The sequence below is a fragment of the Vigna umbellata genome, chromosome 10 (assembly GCF_029865625.1).
Source record: "Vigna umbellata cultivar VRB3 chromosome 10, Vumbellata_1.0, whole genome shotgun sequence".
Lineage (NCBI taxonomy): Eukaryota > Viridiplantae > Streptophyta > Magnoliopsida > Fabales > Fabaceae > Vigna > Vigna umbellata.
In genome coordinates, this window is record NC_142174.1 from 24,833,821 (window position 1) to 24,860,556 (window position 26,736).

Genomic DNA, 26,736 nt, shown 5'->3' on the forward strand with positions numbered 1-26,736 from the left:
AATTCATGCATTCATATTTACTTTTCGGCATTTGCATTCAAACTACAAGAATTTGTTTTACGAGTCTTATTTAATCAACAAATCACATAACTGTTTAAGCCGTGAGTCCTTTGGGAAACGATACTTGGTCTTACCATTTATTATTACTTGATAAGATTCAGTTACACTTGCCGAGGGTTAACAGTGAGGCAATCGTGGAGAAGCTTCAACAATTTCTCAATGTGAAGGGGAAGAATGGAGTTGAAAAGGATCGAAAACAAGATCAATATAGGCAAGTCATCTTCTTAAAGAGAAGGTATGGTTTGATCAAGAAAGCCCGCGAGATCTTTGTGCTTTGTGATGCTGATGTGGCTCGCGTAGTCTTCTCTACTAAAGGCAAACTTTTGGAATACTGTAACCAGCCTTCGTACGTTACTGTACTCTCTCTCAAGTTTGGAATACTTGAAAAATTTTGCTACTTTCGGGCCTCACATCAACTTGAAATTCATTTAGTTTGAGAAAATCTTAAAAGGTTTAATAATAGCTTTAACCTCATGCGAGACAAAATTAACTTGGCTTTTCATTTATGACAGTTAGCCCATATTTGGTATTGGTTCATCATAGAATATATGGATGATTTATTTCAAAGTAATCATGAGTCAATGCAGTATTTGTGTAGCCAACCATGAATAATAATATTTAGAATAAATTATTTATGAAATCTCATTGCATTTTAGTTACAGTTATAATATCACTACAATATATAATAGATGTTTACTTGTTAAAGTAACAACTAAATCACGTTTTGATGCAGTAAAAGGCATTAGTTATTAGTCTTTGTGTTCTGCCAACGCTTGTGATTTTGGATTGACTTAATATTAGGAATTAAAAGCATGATTATATATAGAGTGACTGCACACAACTAATATGATAATAAATGTTTGCAATAAATGTTAGCTTAACTTAAGAAAACAAAACTCTAGTTCTGATCAAAGAACAACACTACTAAAAGCGATACAAAAAAGTGTGTTTAAACTAAAAAGTTATGACATGGTGTCCAATTTCCAATTCTGGAGAAGAATGGTTGCAAGAGAGCATGGATTATGGAGGCTTGTTGTTAGTGCATCAGGCACACCTGAGTATACCTTGACCAAAGAGGACGTTGGTAGTTGTGTGGCGTTTGTGTACATACCCATTAATTTTGAGAGCCAGGAAGGAAAATTTATGTGTGTAATGTCTTCTGTTGTGAAACAAGCACCTCCAAAGGAATGGGTGAATTACAAGAGAATAGCGAGGTCACTGCAACTGGTATTGTAACTAGAGGACCTGAAGGATCTAGCAGAGTTCAGTGGTATAAAACACATTCGTCAACTTTGGATGAAAACACTCTTGAAGCATTAAGTACTTCTAAAATTGCAAAAGCATTCTGCATACCTCTTGGAGCTGTGGGCTATTACATTGTGGCAAAATTTATTACCATGACTCCTGATGGTGATTCTGAAGAACCAGTGTTAGTAATATCTGATAAAGCAGTGGAGACTCTTCCTCCAAGGTTGAATTTCTTATCTATCATTGGGGATTACAGTGAAGATGGAATTTTGACAGCTTCATATGGATATATTGGAGGTCATGAAGGAAAGAGTATATATAGTTGGTATATTCATGAGGTTGAAGGTCATTCAAGTTCTCGGATACCAGGGGTTTCGGGATTGCAGTACCGTATCACCAAAGAAGGCGTTGGAAAATTCATCTCATTCCAGTGTACTCCAGTACGAGATGATGGTGTTGTTGGTGACACAAGAATTTGCATGGGCCAGGAGCGCACACTAGTGCAGAATTGGCTTTTAACGTCTCCCAATAGACGTCCGTCCACAAAAGCCCCAACGTATATAATTGACCGGTGGCATATTAGTAAATAAGTGGAACTCTAGACGTTCGTCCTGGGTCGAGCCGGACGTGTATAATATTATAGACGTCCGACTTTGGCGGACGGACGTTTAATAGGCTGAAACAAGTGAACCCCTGTCAGCCTTTGAACGTCCGTCCTTGGTCGAGACGGACGTTTATAATGTTATGAACGTCCGTCCTAGGCGACGGACGTTTAATAGGCTGAACAAGTGAACACATGTCAGCCCTTTGAACGTCCGTCTCGACAAGGGACGGACGTTTATAATGTGATGAACGTCCGTCCTAGGTGACAGACGATTAATAGGCTGAACAAGTGAACACATGTCAGCCCTTTGAACGTCCGTCCCTTGTCGAGACGGACGTTCATAATGTTGTGAACGTCCGTCCTAGGTGACGGACGTTTAATAGGCTGAACAAGTGAACCCATGTCAGCCTTTGAACGTTAGTCCTTGGTTGAGACGGACGTTTATAATGTTGTGAACGTTCGCCCTAGGTGACGGACGTTTAATAGGCTGAACAAGTGAACACATGTCAGCCCCTTGAACGTCCGTCCCTTGTCGAGACGGACGTTTATAATCTTATGAACGTCCGTCCTAGGTCACGAACGTTTAATAGGCTGAACAAGTGAACCCATGTCAGCCTTTGAACGTCCGTCCTTGGTCGAGACGGACGTTTATAATGTTGTGAACGTCCGTCCTAGGTGACGGACGTTTAATAGGCTGAACAAGTGAACACATTTCAGCCCTTTGAACGTCCGTCCCTTGTCGAGACGGACGTTTATAATGTTGTGAACGTTCGCCCTAGGTGACGGACGTTTAATAGGCTGAACAAGTGAACACATGTCAGCCCTTTGAACGTCCGTCCCTTGTCGAGACGGACGTTTATAATCTTATGAACGTCCGTCCTAGGTGACGGACGTTTAATAGGCTGAACAAGTGAACCCATGTCAGCCTTTGAACGTCCGTCCTTGGTCGAGACGGACGTTTATAATCTTATGAACGTCCGTCCTAGCTGACGGACGTTTAATAGGCTGAAGAAGTGAACCCATGTCAGCCTTTGAACGTCCGTCCTTGGTCGAGACGGACGTTTATAATGTTATGAACGTCCGCCCCCCAAGGACAGACGTTTAATAGGCTAAACGTTTTCAAGTACCCATGCCAGCCCTTAAACGTCCGTGTCAGGGGGACGGACGTCTACGAGGCTGACAACTGAACGTTACAATTCCCTAAGTAGGGACCTTAAACGTCCGTCCTGGGAGGGCCCGGACGTCTATAATATTATAAACGTCCGGCCCCGCATACTGGACGTTTAATGTACTGACAGGGTGGTTGGACATTGAATTGTCTTCAGGTCCTTAAACGTCCAATTTGGGGGGCCGGACGTTTATAATATTATAGACGTCCGGGCCCTCCTAGGACGGACGTTTCTTGGCTGCCATGGGGAGTTGAAACGTTCAGTTGTTCAGTATAATAGACGTCCGGCCCCCTAAACGGACGTTTATCATATTATAGACGTCCGGCGCGACCCAGGACGGACGTTTAAACCCACCCGCGAATATCATGTTTAAATCCTCAAAGACGTCATATTATTGACGAACCGGACGTCTATAATATTATAGACGTTCGTCCACCAGCGTATCGGACGTCTAAGACTATTAATAGTTCTCCCGCGAACCCGTGACCAGTTAACTTTTGGAAACGCGAAAGCCAGTGATTTTCCAGGTGCGTTTTCTCGTTTTTGGACCGTTTAAATTGATTTTCAATCCGATTACATTGCTCTGTGATGAAATACCTTTGATTTGAACCGATTAAAAATCGTTTTCGGTCCGTTTTTTGCAGACTCCTGCGTGTTCTTGGGCGGCTTCTTTGACTGTTTTTGGATTGCGTTTTAGGCCGTTCACTCCTCCATTTTCCTCCTTTTCATTTCGAATCTACTTTTCAGGTTAGCTTGTTGGTTGAAAATTTTTTGTATGCATGTAATTGAGTTTTGTGAATGCACGTTTTTTACTGTAAAATGTGACTGTGTAATTGGCTTTTGAATATATCTGTATTAGTTGTGTTATTATAAGTATCAAATCATTGAGTGACACTTAGTTCCCGTTTGAAATTTAAGACAAACGATTAATCTTTTAATCGTTTGTGTTAAATTTTGAATTGTCCGATTAGACAGTTTGAGAAAATTAATTTTCATAATTTGCAATACCATGTCAATTGGAGTTTAAGGATAAGATTGATAAAATTTCGGTTCAGTACTTGTGTTGTTCTCCGGATGCATATTTGATTGTGGTCATCGTTGACTACTCTCATTTCGTGTATTTCGGAGACCAATGTGAAATGCTGCCGAAGTCTTATCAATTTTATGATGTAGACTTCAATGCACGTGGCTAAGCAAATTATGAAAATTAATTTTTTTGAATGGGTAGGGCCTAACCTTGTGAGAGTTAAAACACTTGAACTGATGATTTTACGAACATAATATGGATCGAAGCTGGATGAAGGAACGTCGCATCAGTGAAGAATATGAGAAGGGTGTTTCGAAGTTCTTGCAATACGTTGAACAAAATGCTAAGTCTGTCAACGGGACATATTTTTGTCCTTGTGTGCGTTGTCTTAATCAAATACGGCAAGACTTAGGCAATGTGCGTGACCATCTATTCATGTACGGCATAATGAGGACTTATACCATTTGGACTTGGCATGGAGAACTACTGGAGCAGCCTACCACGTCACGAGGAACGGATTATGTGGAAGAATGGATGAGTGACCATTTAGAGGACATGATACGTGATGTCGGTGAAGATAATTTTGGAAGGGCTAATTTGTATGATTCTCTTATTAATGATTCAGAGCAACCGTTGTTCCCAGGATGCTCAAACTTTACACGTCTGTCTTCAACTTTAAAGGTTTTTAGTTTAAAAGCAAGGAATGGATGGACCGATAAAAGTTTCACCGAGTTGTTGGAGTTGTTGAAGGAGATGCTTCCAGAAAATAATACTCTACCTATTCGTAATTACGAGGCCAAAAAAATTTTATGTCCAATGGGTCTTGAATATCAAAAGATACATGCTTGTCCTAATGATTGTGTTTTGTACACAAAGGAGTTTGCTTCGTTAAAGTATTGTCCAACATGTGGTTTATCCCGTTTTAAAAAGAAATCTGACAGAGTCACTGGTAATGAAGGTAATGATGGTGCACCTGCTAAGGTGATGTGGTATTTGCCTATAATACCTAGGTTCAAACGTATGTTCTCTGTTAAAGAAGATGCAAAGAACCTTAAATGGCACTCTGACGAAAGAAAGTGCAATAATCTTCTTCGACACCCTGCTGATTCTCCACAATGGAAAAAGATTGATGAAAAATTCCCTGAATTTGGTGCAGATCCAATAAACTTAAGGCTTGCACTTGCAACTGATGGTATGAATCCTTATGGAAACTTAAGTAGCAAACACAGTTCGTGGCCAGTTATGTTGATGATTTACAATCTTTCTCCTTCGTTGTGCATGAAGAGAAAATATGTGATGTTGTCCATGATGATATCGGGTCCTAGACAACCTGGAAATGACATTGATGTTTACTTAGCACCTTTAATTGATGATTTGAAATTGTTGTGGGAAGAAGGCATCGACGTGTTTGATTCACATGTTCAGGAACAATTCCGTTTGTGTGCAATGTTGTTTTGCACTATAAATGATTTCCCAGCATATGGAAACTTGAGCGGTTATAGTGTTAAAGGTCATTTTGCATGTCTCATATGTGAAGAAAACACTAGTTACCTTCAGTTGAAGCATGGTCAGAAGACAGTATATACAAGACATCGAAAATTTCTTCCTCGTAATCATCCTTATCGTAGATTGAAAAAAGCATTTAATTGAAGTGTTGAGGATGAGGTTGTGTGCAGACCTCGGAATGGTGAAGAGGTGTACAACGAAGTGAAAAACATTGACATTGTGTTTGGAAAACATCATAAAAGTACCTCTGCAAAGAACATTTGGAAGAAATGATCGATATTTTTTAAGCTTCCATATTGGTGTGAACTTGATGTTAGACATTGTATTGATGTGATGCACGTTGAAATAAATGTTTGTGACAGTGTTATCGGAACTTTATTAAACGTCAAAGGGAAGAGCAAAGACGGAATAAAAGCAAGACAAGATTTGGCTGACATGGGAATCCGATCTGAGTTACATCCACAGATAATAGGAAGACGCACCTATCTGCCCCCAGCCTGTCACACACTTTCCAAAAAAGAAAAACAAATTTTTTGTAACTGTTTAAGAAGTGTGAAGGTTCCGCAAGGTTATTCTTCAAATATTAGTAACCTTGTGTCTATGCAAGACTTAAAGCTAGTTGGTTTAAAGTCTCACGATTGTCATGTATTGATGCAACCGTTGTTACCAGTTGTTATTCGAGGTATATTACCTCCTTCTGTTAGGGGTATTCTGACACGTCTGAGTTTTTTCTTTAATTCCATTTGCAAGAAAGTTGTTGACCCTCGATCATGGTACATTTGATTGTTCATCTAGTCAGAGAAATTCGAATATGTGGGCCGGTCTTCTTAAGGTGGATGTACCCAGTTGAAAGATACATGAAGATCTTAAAGGGATATGTCAAGAATCAGTATAGACCAGAAGCTTCAATCATAGAGCGATACGTTGCAGAAGAAGCCATTAAAAGTTATATGCCATCTTGTGAACCCGTCGGTCTTCCCAAGAGCAAAAAAGAAGGAAAATGTGAAGGTAAGGGTGTTCGAGGTGTGAGAATTCAAAGTGTTAGCAGAAAAGAAATTGACCAAGCTCATTTGTACGTCTTAAACAACACTGTTGATGTGATTCCTTACATTTCTGACCACGTTAATGAAATAAAGGCAGCAAACCCAAAAATGAGTGAAAATGGCATCTTAATGAACATGTGAAAACCTTCTTGGGATGGTTTAAGAAAAAGATGTATGCGACTCCACATGTTATCACGAGGTGGATATGCAAAACTGGAGAAGAAACTGAGAAAGTCTAGAGCCGATGCCTTGGGACTTGAGTCGCCGGACCTAGCACCTGCACCTGCTAGGTACGAGCTGTGGAAGGCTGCTCGGACTAAATCTGATGGGAACATGACATCTTCCTCAGCTGCCTTGATCTCACAGAGAATTGTAAGTTCAAATTATAAGCAGTTATTTGATTGTGTATCTATCACAGCATGTCTTCTAAGTAACTTGGTTTTTTTATGTGCAGGATGAGTTGGTTGAGCAGCAGACTTGATAACAGTTGAAAAACTGTTATTTTCATGCTTAAAGTTGATACTAAAAGCAACCTTTAGACTTAGAAACTAGCTTGAAATCATGCCTTTTGTTTATATTTTCAGAAATAAGAGAGCTGGACAAGTTTATGCTTGATTTAAGTGTTTTTGTGCAGGTTTTGAGGTGAATTTGGTGAAAGAAGTGAAGAATAAGAGAGAGGACATTAGAAAAGACAAGAAAGAGTGCAAAAAGGAGAAGTCGAAGGCACCGCTCAGCGGCAAACTACCGCTGAGCGGCACTCAAGAGGTGACGTTGGAACCGCTGAGGGGCAAAATGGCCGCTGAGGGGAAGAAAGAAGACGCGCAATCACCGCTGAGCGGTAAATACCGCTGAGCGGCACTTTTTGGGCTTGGACTTTTGTAATCTTTTGTAACTCTAGATTAGTATATAAGGGCTTGCACGTCCTATAGTTAGGCATCTTTGGCAGAAACGAGGCAAACACTCTCTCTTTCACCCCTTTGAAGGAGGATCTTGGATGCTCAGGCTACCTCTTCACCTTTATTGGGTTTATTCTTTCATACTTTCATTGTTATTCATCTAGGTTCACCATGAATATGGTGAACTAAACCTTGTATGTTTGTTGGGGAATCAAAGTAATCTCTTGAAGCTCTCATATATGGATTTGTTGAGTACATCTTTGAATTAAGACATATGCTTTCTTTCATCATTAGTTAGGGTTTTTCCTCTTTGCTCAATGCTTGCATTGTTTAACTCATTCTAATGCATGATTATTGGTTTTGTTGATACGGACACGTACGGGGAAATCTAGATCCGGGGAATTTCTCCCAATATTATACTGACAATATTATATTGGTTGCCTTTAAGCTCCTGCACTCATGAACTAATCATTAGGAATGCTAGGAATTGTATGAACTATTTGATTAGGGAGAAGCCATCTAGAATGGTACATTAGAGAGTGGCATTAACAATGATGATTTGAATGTTGAATTCCTAAAATATATGAGAGTGGATGAGATGAAATTGACCCCCAACAACATATTCATTCATATATTTCCTTGAAAGTGTTTATCTTTTGTCTTTGTCATTGATCAATTCATGCATACATATTTAATTTTCGTCTTTGCATATTAAACTTTAATTATTGTGTTCTTAAGTCTTAGCTAATCAACAAATCACATAACTAAACTAGGCCGTGAGTCCTTTGGGAGAACGATACTTGGTCTTACCAAGTTTATTACTTGAAACGATTCGGTCATACTTGCCGATTGTGAAACAAGTTTGTGACATCATATTTTGGTGCTTACAAATTTGTCCATCAAGACTCAGGGCACATTTGCTGGCCAAGGTAGGGACGACATTCTGACAACGGCCATTGGAAGGCCCGAGCACCCAGGTCGTGTACGTGGAGTTCCTGGGGCGATTGGTCTTCGTGACTATTTTGGCCCTACACAGAAAACCCCCCAATCAATGAGTCAGGAGACACTGAGGCAGATGGATCTTCAGTGGGAGGAAAGACTCAACCAAAGCATGAGATCAATGGAGCAACGATTCATGGAGCAGCTACAAGAACAAAAACAAATACAAAGAGCGCTTGAAGAAAAGCTGCATTCCATGACGCAAGGCAACATGAGGGCCGGTGAAACTCCCACACCACCTCGTGTCAGCACTAGAGGATCATGCTCTGCTGTAGACCCCACTCAGTATAGCGGTCAATATGAGCTGTTGGTTGATGGGGATCCCCCACGCATTGTGGCTGTCGGACGAGTGCTTGAGGGAGGGGAGACCATTCATGGTGTTGCCATATTACCCCAGCACGTGCGTGTGACCATTGACGAGGTTCGGGATCCCCAGGCTCAAGTGCCTGTACCCACTCCAGAAACTAACTTTGTGGGGGAGGCCATAGGATCATTTATTGCCTGGCCTAGAGCATTGATCATGTCCCACATCGCTACTTGATAACAGTTGAAAAACTGTTATTTTCATGCTTAAAGTTGATACTAAAAGCAACCTTTAGACTTAGAAACTAGCTTGAAATCATGCCTTTTGTTTATATTTTCAGAAATAAGAGAGCTGGACAGGTTTATGCTTGATTTAAGTGTTTTTGTGCAGGTTTTGAGGTGAATTTGGTGAAAGAAGTGAAGAATAAGAGAGAGGACATTAGAAAAGACAAGAAAGAGTGCAAAAAGGAGAAGTCGAAGGCACCGCTCAGCGGCAAACTACCGCTGAGCGGCACTCAAGAGGTGACGTTGGAACCGCTGAGGGGCAAAATGGCCGCTGAGGGGAAGAAAGAAGACGCGCAATCACCGCTGAGCGGTAAATACCGCTGAGCGGCACTTTTTGGGCTTGGACTTTTGTAATCTTTTGTAACTCTAGATTAGTATATAAGGGCTTGCACGTCCTATAGTTAGGCATCTTTGGCAGAAACGAGGCAAACACTCTCTCTTTCACCCCTTTGAAGGAGGATCTTGGATGCTAAGGCTACCTCTTCCACTTTATTGGGTTTATTCTTTCATACTTTCATTGTAATTCATCTAGGTTCACCATGAATATGGTGAACTAAACCTTGTATGTTTGTTGGGGAGTCAAAGTAATCTCTTGAAGCTCTCATATATGGATTTGTTGAGTACATCTTTGAATTAAGACATATGCTTTCTTTCATCATTAGTTAGGGTTTTTCCTCTTTGCTCAATGCTTGCATTGTTTAACTCATTCTAATGCATGATTATTGGTTTTGTTGATACGGACACGTACGGGGAAATCTAGATCCGGGGAATTTCTCCCAATATTATACTGACAATATTATATTGGTTGCCTTTAAGCTCCTGCACTCATGAACTAATCATTAGGAATGCTAGGAATTGTATGAACTATTTGATTAGGGAGAAGCCATCTAGAATGGTACATTAGAGAGTGGCATTAACAATGATGATTTGAATGTTGAATTCCTAAAATATATGAGAGTGGATAAGATGAAATTGACCCCCAACAACATATTCATTCATATATTTCCTTGAAAGTGTTTATCTTTTGTCTTTGTCATTGATCAATTCATGCATACATATTTAATTTTCGTCTTTGCATATTAAACTTCAATTATTGTGTTCTTAAGTCTTAGCTAATCAACAAATCACATAACTAAACTAGGCCGTGAGTCCTTTGGGAGAACGATACTTGGTCTTACCAAGTTTATTACTTGAAACGATTCGGTCATACTTGCCGATTGTGAAACAAGTTTGTGACATCATATTTTGGTGCTTACAAATTTGTCCATCAAGTTTTTGGCGCCGTTGCCGGGGATTCGTGGTTTAACTGGTTAATTTGTGTGATTATTGATTATCTTTGACTTTAATTTTGAATTTCTGTTTTTATTTTTTCTGTTTTTATTTTTTATCTTTTTAGATTTGATTTTTATCCTTTTATTTTTCTGTTTATATTTTTCAGTTTGTATTTTTATTTGATTTTATTTTATCTTTTAGATTAGATTTTATCTTTTAGGATTAGATTTTGTTAGGTTAGAATTTATTTTATCTTTTTAGATTAGGTTAGATTTTATTTTATTTTATTTTATTCTATCTTATTCTATCTTATCTTCTGAATCTTTTATCTTTTGAATCTATATCTTCTTCTCTATCTTTTTGTGCTAACAATTGTTTTTAGGGTTTTGTGCCTAATGTCTGCAGAATGCAATTTGGTCAAGAGTTTAACTATAGGGGCACTCAATTCTACCAAAGTAATCTCAACCAATGGTGGGAACCTCACTCAAGCATGGATCAAAGCCAATTTTGGCAAGCTGCTGGACAATTTGAGAACCAACCACAACAACAATGGCAGCAACAACCCTTTCTATCAGGAAGTTTGGATAGGTTGGAGGACACCCTTCAACGATTTTTGAAAAATTCCGACTCTACTCAGAAAAGCATTGAAGAATCATGTAAAAGAATGGAGATGCAACTTCGTCACATTAGTCAGATATTAAATGATGATGTTAATACTGATGTTAACCTTAAGGAGGAAGGGCAAGTCATTATCACTGAAAGTGACAAGATTCTTGATGAGGAAAAATTAGAGGGAGATGAGGAAAGGGTAGAGAGAAAAGAGAAAGAAGAGTTGAGTGAGAAAGATAAAGATGAAGAAAAAGAAAAAGAATTGGTTGAGAGAGAAGAGAGAAAGAAAATTTGTGTGAAGATAAAGAAGTTGAGGAGAAAAAGAGAAAGGAAGAAAAAAATAAAAGAAGAGAAAAAGAGAAAATTTAGGGAGAGAAAAAGGAAGAAAAAGAAGATGAGAGGAAAGAAGAAGAAATCACATGAAAAATCACATCCTCATCTAAAGAAGAATCATAGGAAGGAAAAGAAATTTAAGTGCTTCATGGAAATCTTCAAGAAATTGGAGATTAAAGTTCCTATGATTGAGACACTGCAACAGGTTCCTGGTTTGATCAAATTTCTGAAGAAGTTCAGTAGGAAGAAGAAGAAAAAGAAGAAGGAACTTGAGCTTTACTGGGTCAAGCTAATGACATTAAAAGAGCGCTTGCTGGGAGGCAACCCAGTGGATTTAAAAACTTTTGATTTGGTTTTGTAACTTTTAAATTGTGGACATTATTCTGTAAATATTTTTGTTGGATCCAGCATCTACTGAAGGATGCTAGGTGGTTAAGCATCTACTGAAGGATGCTAGGTTTGTAACACCTACTGATGGGTGTTGGTGAGAAAATTTTGCACCTACTGATGGGTGCTGGTAAGTTGGAAACACCTACTGATGGGTGCTGGTGGAATTTGGGTCAGGCTCGTGACGTTAAACAAGCGCTACCTGGGAGGCAACCCAGTTGATTGATTGTTTTCTGTTTGTTTATTTTTAGGATTTGCATAAGCATTTTTAACATTAAATTGCAGGGAACCTATGAGGGGTATGCTAGGAAGGCACGTAGGTCAAGAAAAGAAGGAGAAGGGCACATCACGAAAGTGCCGCTGAGCGGCAATTACCGCTGAGTGGTACTATCGCAGATGGGCTTAAGTTCCCCTTAGCGGAACCCGAGCCCATTGGGGTATTTTTAAACCCTAAGCTGCGCGTTTTTATATTCTTTCAAGCTCTTCTCTGCACTAAGACTCTCACATATCTCCTCTTAGGTTTCCCACATCTTTTTACTCTTCCCTCTTTAGAAAATTTCTCTTCCACTCACTTTTACACTAGTGTGCTATCAAAGTTTGGGGTTGGAAGAGAGCATTCTAGTTTGGAAGCATTCTCATATCATCTAACATCTCCACCCAAGTAAGTAAAATGCATTTTGTTCATTCTAGGGTTCTTGAAATTGACTGTGATTGTCAAAGCATGAATATTTAGGGGTTTTGATTTCTATGCATGATTTGATGATATATTTGATGTTTGAACCGATTAAACTGCTTGATTATGAACTGGAAAACTGAAAATTGCATTTGGGTGGAGTTAGGACAGTTTAAAAACGAGATTTGCAAAAATCTGCAGATCACCGCTGAGCGGCATTTACCGCTGAGCGGCACTCTGCCAGATTTGCTTTTTCTGGTTTGTTGCGTGTTTGAATGTGGCACTGGTGGCGCTGAGGGGAAATTCTGGCCCTCAGCGGTGGTTTAGCTTCAAAAGAAGTTTTGTTTTGTGTTTACTAATGATTAACATCATGTTCTGTGGTTTTGGATTTATGTTTGAATGCAGGAATGGCATCCTCTTCAGGAAAGAGATTGAAAACCATGGCAACCAAGAGAAAGGAAAAGGAACCAGAGCAGCCCCATAATGGCAGGTTCCTCTCTAGGAAACATGAGAAGCAGTTTAGGGTGGTTCAGGACAGGAGACTTCTAATGGAGAGAAAGGTTGGAATGATACCTAACTTTGCTCCTCAATTTGGAGAGCAAGTGTTAGGGAATGATTGGGGAAAGCTAGCCACTTATCCAGCACCTGCCAACATAGCTGTGGTGAAGGAATTGTACACCAATGCAAAGAAGATTGGTGATTATCCAGCTGAGAATTATTTGGGCTATGTTAGAGGCCATGCTATCAGGTATGATCCTGAATCCATCAATAACTTTCTGGATACTGTGTGGGCTGGTGAGCAATGCCAGTTTGCTCTTAGCATGGAGGAAGGTGCTGACTTTGAGGATGTTGAGAGAGTATTGTGCATACCTGGAGGACACTTCCAAAGGAATAGATCTGGCTCAGTGGTTAATATTAGGAGGACAGATTTGACTCCTCTTGCAAAGTATTGGATGGCATTTTCTCATGCCAACATTCAGCCATGTTCACATGTGTCAGATATTACTCTTAGCAGGGCACTCTTCATCTACTGTGCTATCAGAAACTTGAATGTTAATATTGGGCAGGTGATAGCTGATGAGATTAGTGTGTGTGCTAACACCTCAAACAACAAAGCACCACTGGGACATCCTTCTTCGATCACTCACCTTTGCAAGCTAGCTGGGGTGGACACTTCTGTTCCACCATTTGAGAGGCCAAGAAAAGCTATAGATGAGGCCTATTACAGACAGTACTGTGGAGGTGAGGAGGCAGCCCAGCCAGTGCCACCACGCCAGGCTCGTAGAGAGAGAAGGCCAGCACAGAGCAGGACTTCTGTTGATACTCATGAGGCAGAACCATTCCAGATGAGGGACATGTATATGTCTCTTATAGGTGCTCAGTTGCAGTCCATCCACAGAGGGCAGGTGGCCACGGCTGAGATGATAGTGGGGATGTATGATACCCCTCCAGCACACAGGTGGACTATGGATGAATTCCATAATGTGGTAGCTTGGCCAGAAGAACCATGGCATGGAGGAGCTGAAGCAGCTGAAGCTTCAGCCCGAGACATGGATGAAGATGAAGCTGAGGAGGAGGATGCATTTGATGAAGATGATGATGAAGAGGAAGAGGAAGATACAGAGAGCTCGGACTGATGAGGAGCTGAGATAGCATTTACTGATGAATGCTATCATATGATTATGCTTTTGTGGTTTAAGTTTTCTGAACTTATTTGTTTTTGTTTTTAGATTAGGGTTTGATGTACTCTATTGAACACCTGGTTCCTTATGATGGTTTGCTATTAACTGTGATTGTGTGATAAGTAATGATTGAATGATGCTTATTGATTGATTAATGTTGAGATGATGTGCACATTAAAATGCTTATACAGGTGATTCACAAGCTTTGTGAACAAATGCAGGGTATCATGATTGTGATTGTGAAATTAAGCAGGATGTGTATGTCAAATGTGAATGAGCTTATATGTGAGGTTTTGAGCTCCAGAGTTGTTATTGTTGAATGCTATTACTTTGAAAGCATGAATGACTTTGCCCAGGTTTTCTATGATTGAATCAATTGCTTGTTTTGCATCATATGATCAAAGGCCGTGTTTTTGAAACCCTTTTTTATTGGCCAAATTCATAAAGTTAGCCTTCTAAAAGAGAACACGTTGTGTTCTATCCTTTGAACCCTTAGCCTTAAATATACACTGAACACCCTTGATTGAAAATCTTTACCTTGAGTTAAGTAGAAGATCTTGTGTGGTATTGTTAAATGTTCAAGTTTGGGGTTATTGGGGAAACATGAAAAAGGAAAAAGCATTGAGCTAAGAGCTAAAAAGTAAGAATATGCAAAGAAAAGAAAAGAAAAAGAAGCAAAGCTCAATGCAAATGCAAAAGCAAAGGCAAAAGAAAGTTGGGAATGAATAAGAAGATTGTGTTGTTATGATTCTCTTAACTCAAGGATTTTGTGATCCAGAAAAACCAATTTTCTTGTTAGCCCAGCCACATTATAAGCCATTGAAAAGTCCTTGTGATGATGCATGCTTGTGAATGTATTTGATTGTGGTTAAATGAAAGGCAAAGTTGATTCATGTGACATTGTGATAGTGGAGTGAATGAGTGAAACACTTTACCTCTTATACACTTGTGTGTTGAGTGAAACACTTTACCTAGTGAGGAAATATTCCATAAGCACATGAACATCCATGCTTAATTGATTGATCATTCATGAAAAATAGCATTTGTTGGAATTTAAATGACTTTGTGAACACTAAAGCATGTGCACATCTTGATTGAACTCTTGGTCTTAAGTTTGAGTGAAGTTATTACTTATCTTGAAAAGAGGATTTTGAATGAGTAAACCATCATATGAATTGGTTGGAGATGGAGTTACATTTTATTTGCTTGAGGACAAGCAAAGTTCTAAGTTTGGGGTTGTGATAACAGTTGAAAAACTGTTATTTTCATGCTTAAAGTTGATACTAAAAGCAACCTTTAGACTTAGAAACTAGCTTGAAATCATGCCTTTTGTTTATATTTTCAGAAATAAGAGAGCTGGACAGGTTTATGCTTGATTTAAGTGTTTTTGTGCAGGTTTTGAGGTGAATTTGGTGAAAGAAGTGAAGAATAAGAGAGAGGACATTAGAAAAGACAAGAAAGAGTGCAAAAAGGAGAAGTCGAAGGCACCGCTCAGCGGCAAACTACCGCTGAGCGGCACTCAAGAGGTGACGTTGGAACCGCTGAGGGGCAAAATGGCCGCTGAGGGGAAGAAAGAAGACGCGCAATCACCGCTGAGCGGCACTTTTTGGGCTTGGACTTTTGTAATCTTTTGTAACTCTAGATTAGTATATAAGGGCTTGCACGTCCTATAGTTAGGCATCTTTGGCAGAAACGAGGCAAACACTCTCTCTTTCACCCCTTTGAAGGAGGATCTTGGATGCTAAGGCTACCTCTTCCACTTTATTGGGTTTATTCTTTCATACTTTCATTGTAATTCATCTAGGTTCACCATGAATATGGTGAACTAAACCTTGTATGTTTGTTGGGGAGTCAAAGTAATCTCTTGAAGCTCTCATATATGGATTTGTTGAGTACATCTTTGAATTAAGACATATGCTTTCTTTCATCATTAGTTAGGGTTTTTCCTCTTTGCTCAATGCTTGCATTGTTTAACTCATTCTAATGCATGATTATTGGTTTTGTTGATACGGACACGTACGGGGAAATCTAGATCCGGGGAATTTCTCCCAATATTATACTGACAATATTATATTGGTTGCCTTTAAGCTCCTGCACTCATGAACTAATCATTAGGAATGCTAGGAATTGTATGAACTATTTGATTAGGGAGAAGCCATCTAGAATGGTACATTAGAGAGTGGCATTAACAATGATGATTTGAATGTTGAATTCCTAAAATATATGAGAGTGGATAAGATGAAATTGACCCCCAACAACATATTCATTCATATATTTCCTTGAAAGTGTTTATCTTTTGTCTTTGTCATTGATCAATTCATGCATACATATTTAATTTTCGTCTTTGCATATTAAACTTCAATTATTGTGTTCTTAAGTCTTAGCTAATCAACAAATCACATAACTAAACTAGGCCGTGAGTCCTTTGGGAGAACGATACTTGGTCTTACCAAGTTTATTACTTGAAACGATTCGGTCATACTTGCCGATTGTGAAACAAGTTTGTGACATCATATTTTGGTGCTTACAAATTTGTCCATCACTACTCCATAGGTATAATGTCTTTTTCCTTAGTATTTCTATGTTTATTCTTCATATAATTGTTGATAAAGCTTTGACGTAAATTCTTATCTTCAGTTCACACGTCCTCAGAAGCATCCAATTCATGATATAGTCATACATGAAGATGATGAGATGGCTGAAGCGGAGGATGATCCTCTATCAAAGTTAGTGACAAAATTACCCAGATTGAAGAAAGCATCATTAGAACTATACTGGGATTTGAGGGTATTTGGTCTTCCCCCACATGTGCCAGTTTATATCACATTTTCTGATGCATTGGAGGTGATTGGGGGAGACAGGATGTTGAATATTTCCATCATTCAGTTGTGGTGCATGTAAGTTAGTCAATTTGGTCTTTCATATTACTTTTATTTACATTGTTATATAGTTTCTAACAACTTAACTTTGTTGTTTTAGGTACATGGACACAATCGTTGTAGACCAAGGTCGGTCTTCCATGTACGGATTTGTTGAATCTCAGACCATTCAACCGTCTGGTAACACACTTCAAAACAGACAAGATTATTTGCAAACATGGATGGATGAGTCAAAAAGAGACGTATACCTTGTGCCATACATTGACGGGTAGGTGTTGTTATATGTGGTCAGTTTATTATTATAGTTTCCTTAATTAGTTGAATAACTATTTGTCCTTCGTGATAGGTCGCACTGGCAGCTGATGGTCATCATTCCCAAACAATGTAAAATTATATGGTTTTGTTCGTTGCACAGGAGGATGAAAACTGAGTTGAGAACCATGCTTCAAGGGTAAGTGTTTCTCCAAAAATGACTTTGAATTTGATGTTCACCTTCAACTTTTATGATTAAATAGTCATATTAATTATACTTTGTGTTTTCAATCTGTACATAGTTATTGGTAAATCTCGTGGTCAACTGGTTCAAATTTTGTATCCAAAGGTTGTAAGTCATTTATAGTTTCTAATTCATTTATGTTATTGAATGATCTAAATTCTTAACTATTTAGTTTGTTATTTTAGTGTAACCACCAGCTAGATTCATGGGAATGTGGCTTCTATGTGATGTGTTGGATTAAGACCATCATTCGAGCAGTCATTACAGATGACTGGAATGAGGTAATGATGTATACCTTCAATACATTACAAATCATATTCATCTTCAACTATATATGAAACAATAATGAATCTTTGTTGAATTTTGCAGCGCTTCAAGACTACATCGCCTATTACAGAAGACACAATTAAACAGATAAGGTAGGAGTAGACCGCTTATCTTCTGCAAAGATGGAGTTAGGAATAGTTATATTTCTTGTTGAACATTGTTTAGTTTTAGTTTAAGTTTTATGTTGATAGTTTGGTAGTGGATTGAACTCCACATTAAGTAGAACTTTGTTTATATAAAACGCATATTTATATTATTGCAAAATTGTTCTGGGACATTTTTCTGCTTTTCAGGTGTGGTTTTATTGAAAAAATAAACTAATTTTAAAAAAAAAACGCCAGTAGACGTCTGTTAGTGCACAGTCGGACGTCTATAGACGTCTGTCAGTGCACACACGGACGTCCACCCCCCAGCTCCTACCTAAAACAATTCAGCAAGGTAGACGTCCGGGGGGAGGAGGCGGACGTATATATAGACGTCCGTCCTGACACAACGGACGTTTATATAGGCGTCCGTCAAGACACAATGGACGTTTACATAGACGTCCGTCCAGACAAAATGGACGTTTATATAGGCGTCCGTCCAGACAAAACGGACATTTACATAGACGTCCGTCCTGACACAACGGACGTTTACATAGACGTCCGTCCTGACACAACGGACGTCTGCGCGACGTCACCCACATAAACGTCGGGCGTACGACGGACGTTAAAAGGCCAAAATATCGGACGTCTAAAGCCCTTTCTGCACTAGTGGCATTCGCCCTGGAAGCCCAAGATTGCTTTCTTTACACATAATTGGAAATGATGTTGAAGGAACAATTCTAAGAGTTGAAAATGAGTATTGGGGTGGTGAAGAGGGAGATTCAGTTTATCCATTGTGATGATCGACGGGGAAGGGCTTCGTGCGGACAGTGGTCGCAATGACCTCCTGCACGGATAGGCGTGTGAGGTGGGTGCCGTGGGAGTAGAGGAGGTCGGTGTACTCGCTAGCAACGAAGATGGAGTGGGAGATGTTGGTGTCGGTATGGTCGGTGTGGAGAGATTTGCCACTAGTCGAAGACAGAGGAAGAGGGGTAGGCCTAGCGATGAAGAGAGTTGGAGGATGATGGAGATGAATAAGGGAGAGAGAGAAGCCTCACTTGAAGATGCAGAAAGGAAAGATCGACACGTTTCAGAAAAAAAGTGATGAGGTATACGGTTAGCCACTTCAGAAAAAATTTAACGCCGTTGTTTTTTGTGGACTAAAAATTTGAGTTTCCTAAGGAACATGATGAAAATGAACAAACCTTTGGAAAAGGGACGAAACTCAAAATCGCGTGATACTTGAAGGACTTAAAAACACATTTAATAAGGTTCAATTTATTAAAGATAAGCAATATTTTTATTTCTTTTTCTCTAAGATGTGAGATTCTTTGAGGCAAGTTTCTATTAGTTTTTTCTTGGCTTAAATGCTTACTTCGTCCTCATTTTAAGAGGTGAATTTCTGTTTAGTACCCAGTTTTAAAAATGAAGACATTGGGTTCCTATGTTATAAAAAGTGTATGAATAAGGTCATGTCCGTTAAATTGATAGCAACGGCGTTAAGTCCATGCTGATGTGGCCGTACTTTTTCTCTTCTCTCTTTTACTGTCCAACTTTTTCTATCTCTTGTTCAGTTTTTTCTTTGATGATTTGTTGAACTTGTTCTTTCTTTGTGGACCTTATTCATATATTTTTCATAACATCGGGACCCAATGTCTTCATTTTTAAAACCGGGTACTAAACAGAAATTCACCTCTTAACATGGGGACGAAGTAAACATTTAAGCCTTAATATAAATATATTATAGGTGTAGTGTAAATGATATTGTTTGAACTAAGTAGAATCAAGTCTTAAAATTCAGAAAATGGGTTAAGGTAAAGAAATGGTTGATATCATATTGGTGATGTGTGGTTTATTTTAATAGGTTAAAATCATGTGAAAAAAAATAAGTAAAATTGGGACGAGGATTTAAAAGTAATAAATTAATTATATTTATTCTATGAATTGAGTTTGTTGATTACACCTTTACTTTTATGTTATACTTTTCTCCTCTATGTATTAAGAAAAAGAAAACCAACTATATTCTTTAAAACTTCTTGAAAAAAAGAGTCTTGTTAGTGTCAGATGTCATATGTTTTGAGTATTAAATTAACACCTTTAATTTTATGAAGGGCAGAAATATTTTACGAATTTCAGCTGCACAATTGATTGGTTTATTTCTTTAAAACCGTTGATTGGAATATTTTCTTTGACTTTTTTGACTCCACTATAAACATTCAGCCATATGAATTAGGGGGCAAATACAAGAAGGGAAGCATTTGGTCCCCAAGTATATCCCTGACCCTTCGAGAACAGCTTTCACAGTGTGTGCTTTATTCTGGTTCTTCCTTCCTAATAGGGTCTGTTGCCCAACCTTTAAATTTCTTGTGCCTTACGTCCCTTTGTTATTCAACTGAGGGATCTTGGTCGGCAGCTTCAACCTATGTAAAAAGAATCATTTACAACATCCAACAACAACTCTACTTCATTTAATGGACAGGTATTCTCTCTTTCTTTTTTAATAAATTTGGTGTAATTTTTTTTTTCTTTTTTTTTCACTTTAAGGATGCAATTCCATTTTATTTTGTAATTTATTTATAAAGAGAAAATTATAAGCTTTTTTGTTTATTTAATTTTTTTATGCACCTCATTGGAGGTTTTTTTATCACTCAAATAATAAGTATGCCTAAACCATATTTTTTTAGAAAACACAATTGCAAATATTGAAATTTGTGAGGATGATAATTGAACATTTATTCATGAAAAAGGAAAAATTAGCATGATAGGTGAACATTTATTCATGAAAACTTTATGAAATATTGTTAACTTCATTTATGATAGGTGAACATTTATGAAGGAAAAATTAGCATGATAGGAAAAATGAGCATGATAGGAAAAATGAGCATGATAGGAAAAACACATTATTTGTTCTTTTGTTTGCAAATTATTTTATTTTTTCTGGTATTGTTAACTTCATTCCCATGTACATGAATACAACGAATATTAATTTTACTGTAAAAGATCTTAGCTTTGAAATAGGAGTGAATATATTTGTTTTAACACAAACAATAATCTTTCTTCTTAATCTTAATTGTCCTTCTACTAAAGAATTGTTTTTCTTTTTTTTTCATGAACTTTGACAATAATTTATCTACATAACTGAAGTAATAGTAATGAAAATGAAAGAATTGTTAAGACAATATATTTTTATTCAGATATTATAATTGGATTCCATAGTTTGGTGTGCGTCTTTTCCTCTGCTTAAGTAGCTGATCTGAGGATACTACTTTTAGTATTTCTTTTATCTAGTTCATAGTAGTTCAATTGATTTAAATTGATTTATTAAATAATAATTAGTAATTTAACTATTAATATTAAATGATGAACCAAAATTTATCAATTACTAATTAAGAAGGTAATCAATGTTTGGTTTCAAAACAAATATAATTAAATTTAATTAATTAAAGAAAAAATTAATCATACAAATTAATTTGTATAACTGATGTCACGTCTCATTAATTAGGTGATGACTCACCTCTTTGCTTCCATTAATGCACTGTGACACGTGAGCAGTGCCATCATGAAACGCACACACACCACTCTGCATGCAGTTGCCAAATGTCATTTTTAGAACATTCTAAAACGTTAATGGAAGACATGTGGCAGCAGAAGAATGGACTCACGTCCTGCCTGGGAAGAGAAAATTGATTTCTGGAAAACTCTTCCCCTTTCTCTGCACACTTCATTTTCTTCCTCAAACTCTCTATCTTTAAAATTCTCTCCCTTCTCTCTAGAATCCATTCTCCTTCTCTCTTCTGCAACTCACCATTCTCTGCTCCGTTCACGTTTCAACACCGTGAGGACGTCCCCTGCACCGTGAGCTTCATTTTGAACCGAACGGTTTTGGATTCTGAAACGGGTAAGTTGCACGTCCTCAACTACTCTTCATTTTCAACATGCAAGTCTCATTCTGAATTTGCATGCACCTTCTCTGAACCAATATTGGTTTTCTGAAATTTTTAGTTTAAGGAGTTTTGGGGTTGAACGTTAAGGGTAGAAAAGATTGTACTGGAATCTGGTTTTCCTTCTGAAGAACGAACGCACATTCCGGGTAAGGGAAGCTTATTAAATTTAATTCTTGAGTTATGCTGTGTTGCATGAATGATCTGTGATGTTGTACTGAGATAGATGCATGTTCTGTGAATATTATTAAGTATGAAGTATTGTATCAGATTTTACTATATGATTTTGATGATGAGATTGTGCATGAGAAGTATGAGATACACTGTGATCTGATTTAGAAATTGTATGAGAATTTGCACTGAAAAATGTGTTACTGTAAGTTGAAATTAAACATGAAAATACATGATAATGAACGTTCGTTATCGGAACGGTCTTTGACTGTTCGATAGTCTTAACAAATTCTTTGATGTGTTTGAACCCTTTCATTTGGAAAGGATTTCCCTTTGAGGACGAACGACCTCTTATACATAATTTACGTTTGAGCGTTTGGCCAAACGTAGACCTCATGAGTGTTGTGTGAGGAATTGAGAAGCTTGAAAATCTACCTTTATACTCTTAGTCAAATTGTTAAAACATGAACTTTAAGTATCCCATCTTATGTAAATTCCAAATTTCCATGATTTTGAATCAGCGAATAAGTTTATACTCAAAAGCGTACGTCCTAAGTGGCACTCGGTCTTATACCGAACGCTCGTCCTAAAAGTGTAAATGATAAGTAGCGCTCGGTCCTATACCGAACGCTCGTTCTTCCCGTAATCGCCAACGAGCGGAAATAGCGTTCGTCTTGAATTTTCATGACATTCGTCCTGAATTTAAATAGCGTTCGTCCAATAGATCTAGTAACGTTCGTCCAATACTTCAGTGACGTTCGTCCAAAATTTCATTAAATGTCTATTTTAGCGCTCGGTCATTGACTGGCGGTTTGTCTCTTGAATTATCTCGTGTTCGGTTTATTTATCTAAACAAGTTTGTGGATTATGTATCCATTAGATTCATTCTAGAGTTATTGAACTCAAGTTATTCTAAGTATTTTCCAGATCGTACTAGATTTAGTTCATCTAACTGAGTCAAGTTATAATGGAGTTCGTCTAATAACCTATCTTGGTTTTATTTTACTCATGAAAGAGCCTCTCTTGGTAATGTGTTAACGTTCGTCCTCTATTACAAAGAGGGCTGGACGTTCGTTCTTTTATGGAAGTGAAACTAAGAATGAAAGTGTGAATAAGATGAAAGATTAAGATGTGCGAATGATGTAAGAGATGAAATTATGATTGTTGGTTTTGAACGAGCGTTCCAGGGAGGAACGACTCTTGAATGGATATTGAGATTTGTAAGTATGAACGTGGTAAGCTTAAATGGTGGTTCATCCTGATATTCCGTGAGTGCTCGTTCACAAGTAGAGAGGAGTATGTCATGTGTGGGAATGGCAGGAGGTCTAGTCCATAACTGTAACTTGGACAGAACAGACTAACCTCAGGTGGCTACTGATGAGCATTCCAGTTACCCCACCTGAGTGCACGGACGCCTTAGCTACACAGGATTCATACAGTCCGGACGGTCGGTCTAGTATCAGGATTTTGGGATGGAATTGATGTATGAATTGAATGTATATGTTGTGAATTTAATTGCTGAATTTGGTAAGTATGAAATATCTGTTTGACTTGAATTAAATTCAATAAGCTTACCCTTGCATTTTCCATTGTGTTGTCTGTATATGTATATCCGTCATGTCCTTGCAATGATCATCCGTGTGGATGTGAGCAGAGGGAGATGCTTCTCTGGAGCAAGCGCTTGAAGAAGAAATCATAACTGAAGAAAATCTCATAAACGTGGAAGTGAAGGCCGAACAGTAGGTCGTTCGGTTTTGAGTTTGTGTAATTAGAATAGTGTGCAGCTGGAGGAAGAGCGTCCTTTTGTTGATTGTAAATACTTGGACGATCCGTGTTTTATTGTTGTAAGCTGTTCGTCCTTTAATGTTAGCGAACGCTCGTATATTTGTGCTTATATGTAAGGCCGTTCGGCCACTTGCGAGAGTTATCTCTTTTTGTAAGACTGTTTTGTTATATTAATACATGTGAATATTCTATTATATAGTGGTTGACTGTATAATTTTGGGATGTTACAACTGATAACATTAATAGTAATAACAATATACTAATTAATTATTATAACAATTTTTTTTCATTAAATAAAAATAAAAATTTGAAAATACAAAATTTTAATTCAATTTTAAAATAGATTCAAATTAATTTGTAATGCTAACATTAGTAGTAATAAAAATATACTAATTAAATATTATAACAACTTCTTTCATTCAATAAAAATAAAAATTTGGTAATACAAAATTTTAATTCAATTTTTAAATAGATTGAATTTGAAATATAAAATTATGAATTTAAATTTGAGATAAATTCAAATAAATAGAATTAAAATAAAATACATTTATATAATTATGGATTGAATTTGACTTTTAAAATTTTAGAAAACCATGTATTCTAGTTAATCCGTGTAAAAATTTTTAAATTATGAAAACTTTAATGATAAAATTCAAGAAATCAAGAATCGTAGTTGACTCGTAAAACACAATTTTAAACAAATATATAAATATGACCTCCTTTTTATATATTTTTGGGTTAAATATGCTTTTCGTCCCTTAAGTATCATTGATTCTTGGTTTTAGTCCCTACTCAAAACATTGATGGCATTTAGTCCTCGTAGTATTAAAACATGTAAAAATAGTCCTTAAAAGTGGATGGCGTCAACTTTTAGTTGATCTGGCAAACGACAATGTTACGTCTTCTGCCAGCTTCACTGTTCTCTATCTGTCACGTTGCTTATATCGTGAAAACCCCTATGGCCATCTTCCTGCGAGAGAAATGCCTAACCCAATCTTTGCCTCTATTCACCTCAAGCCACCAACAAAGGGGTTAACCCTCTAAACAATAAATATAGAACGAAAACCATAAACACACTCCAACGTTCCAATCCCAATGAACAATGAGATAGAAGAATTAACCAATAAAGGGCATGATAAAAAAAAACAAAGAATTCATTTTCAAAACAAATATAATATTGGGAGAAATTCCCCAGATCTAGACTTCCCCGTACGTGCCCGTATCGACAAAACCAATAATCATGCATCGAATGAGTTAAACAATGCAAGCATTAAGCAAAGAGGAAAAACCCTAACTAATGATGAAAGAAAGCATAGATCTTAAATAAAAGATGTAAAAACAAATTCCATATATGAGAGCTTCAAAAGATTACATTGATTCCCCAACAAACATACAGAGTTTAGTTCACCATATTCATGGTGAACCTAGATGAATAACAATGAAAGAATGAAAGATAAAACCCTAAAACGGTGAAGAGGAAGCCTCAACATCCAAGATCCTCCTTCAAAGGGGTGGAAGAGAGAGTGTTTTCTTCGTTCCAGCCAAAGATCCCTAACCCTAGGAAACCCTAAAGCTTATATATTATTCGTAAATTACAGAAAATTAGGTCCAAGCCCATAAAAGTGCCGCTCAGCGGTATAGTACCGCTCAGCGGTAAGTGCGTGAGTCGTTTCTTCCCCTCAGCGGCTATTTTGCCCCTCAGCGGACCTCCCGTGACTTCCTGAGTGCCGCTCAGCGGTAAACTGCCGCTGAGCGGTAAGTGCGTGAGTCGTTTCTTCCCCTCAGCGGCCATTTTGCCCCTCAGCAGATCTCCCGTAAGCTCCTGAGTGCCGCTCAGCGGTAAACTGCCGCTGAGCGGTGACTTCGGCTTCTCCTTTTGCACTTTTTGATGTCTTTTCTGATTTCATCTCTCTCCTTCTTGACTTCTTTCACTAAATTCACCTTAAAACCTGCACAAAAACACTGAAATCAAGCATAAACCTGTCCAGCTCTCTTATTTCTGAAAATATGAATAAAAGCATGATTTCAAGCTAGTTTCTAAGTGTTAAAGGTTGCTTTTAGTATCAATTTAAGCATGAAAATAACAGTTTTTCAACTGTTATCACAACCCCAAACTTAGAATTTTGCTTGTCCTCAAGCAAACAGTGTCGGAACAATCGGTATCGTTATAGAGTTGCGCAGCGGAATAAAATACTCGGAAAGCGTGTTACGGTCACAAATCGAGTTATGATGGTCCGTTTTAGAAAATCAATTTTCTTAGAGAAAATTTAACAAACACTTGATGTGCATAAAACAGTAACGAGTGTAAGGAATAGAAAAGTTGACACACTGGATTTTTATCCTGGTTCGATTCAAAAGAATCTACGTCCAGTTGTTAATCACTATAAAGAGTGATTAACGATTTCACTAAAATCAGTTTCAGCAAAATACAATTAAGAGTGAATAAACAAACCGAAATATAAAACCTTCCTTCGACCAACGAAATGGAAGCCAACAATCTACACTTTCCTTCAACTCTGGAACAGTGCAGAACAGTTCTTCCTTCGACCAACGAACCGGAAGAACAATAGCGTTGCCAACTCGAAGAGAATCGCTCCGACCTTTGACCCACAAAGCGAGAGCTTCTCCTTTTCACGAGACTAGGCAGTGCAATGAACTAGCTTTTGGAACTTCCTCAGATCACACTGTATTCTCAAAAGCTCAGTAGTGTTTCTAAGAGTTCTGGAACTCATCTATATAGCCTACTGGTCTAAAGTTTGCAAAGATGAATTATAACTGCCGCAGATAATCGATTATTGTTAGTGATAATCGATTATTCGAGTCCGTTACAGGGTTTTCAAAAAGTGATAATCGATTATCCTGAGGAATAATCGATTATTCCAGAGACTTTTGGCAGTTCTCATCAGAACTGTGATAATCGATTATTTGGAGTAATAATCGATTATTCCAGAGCAACGA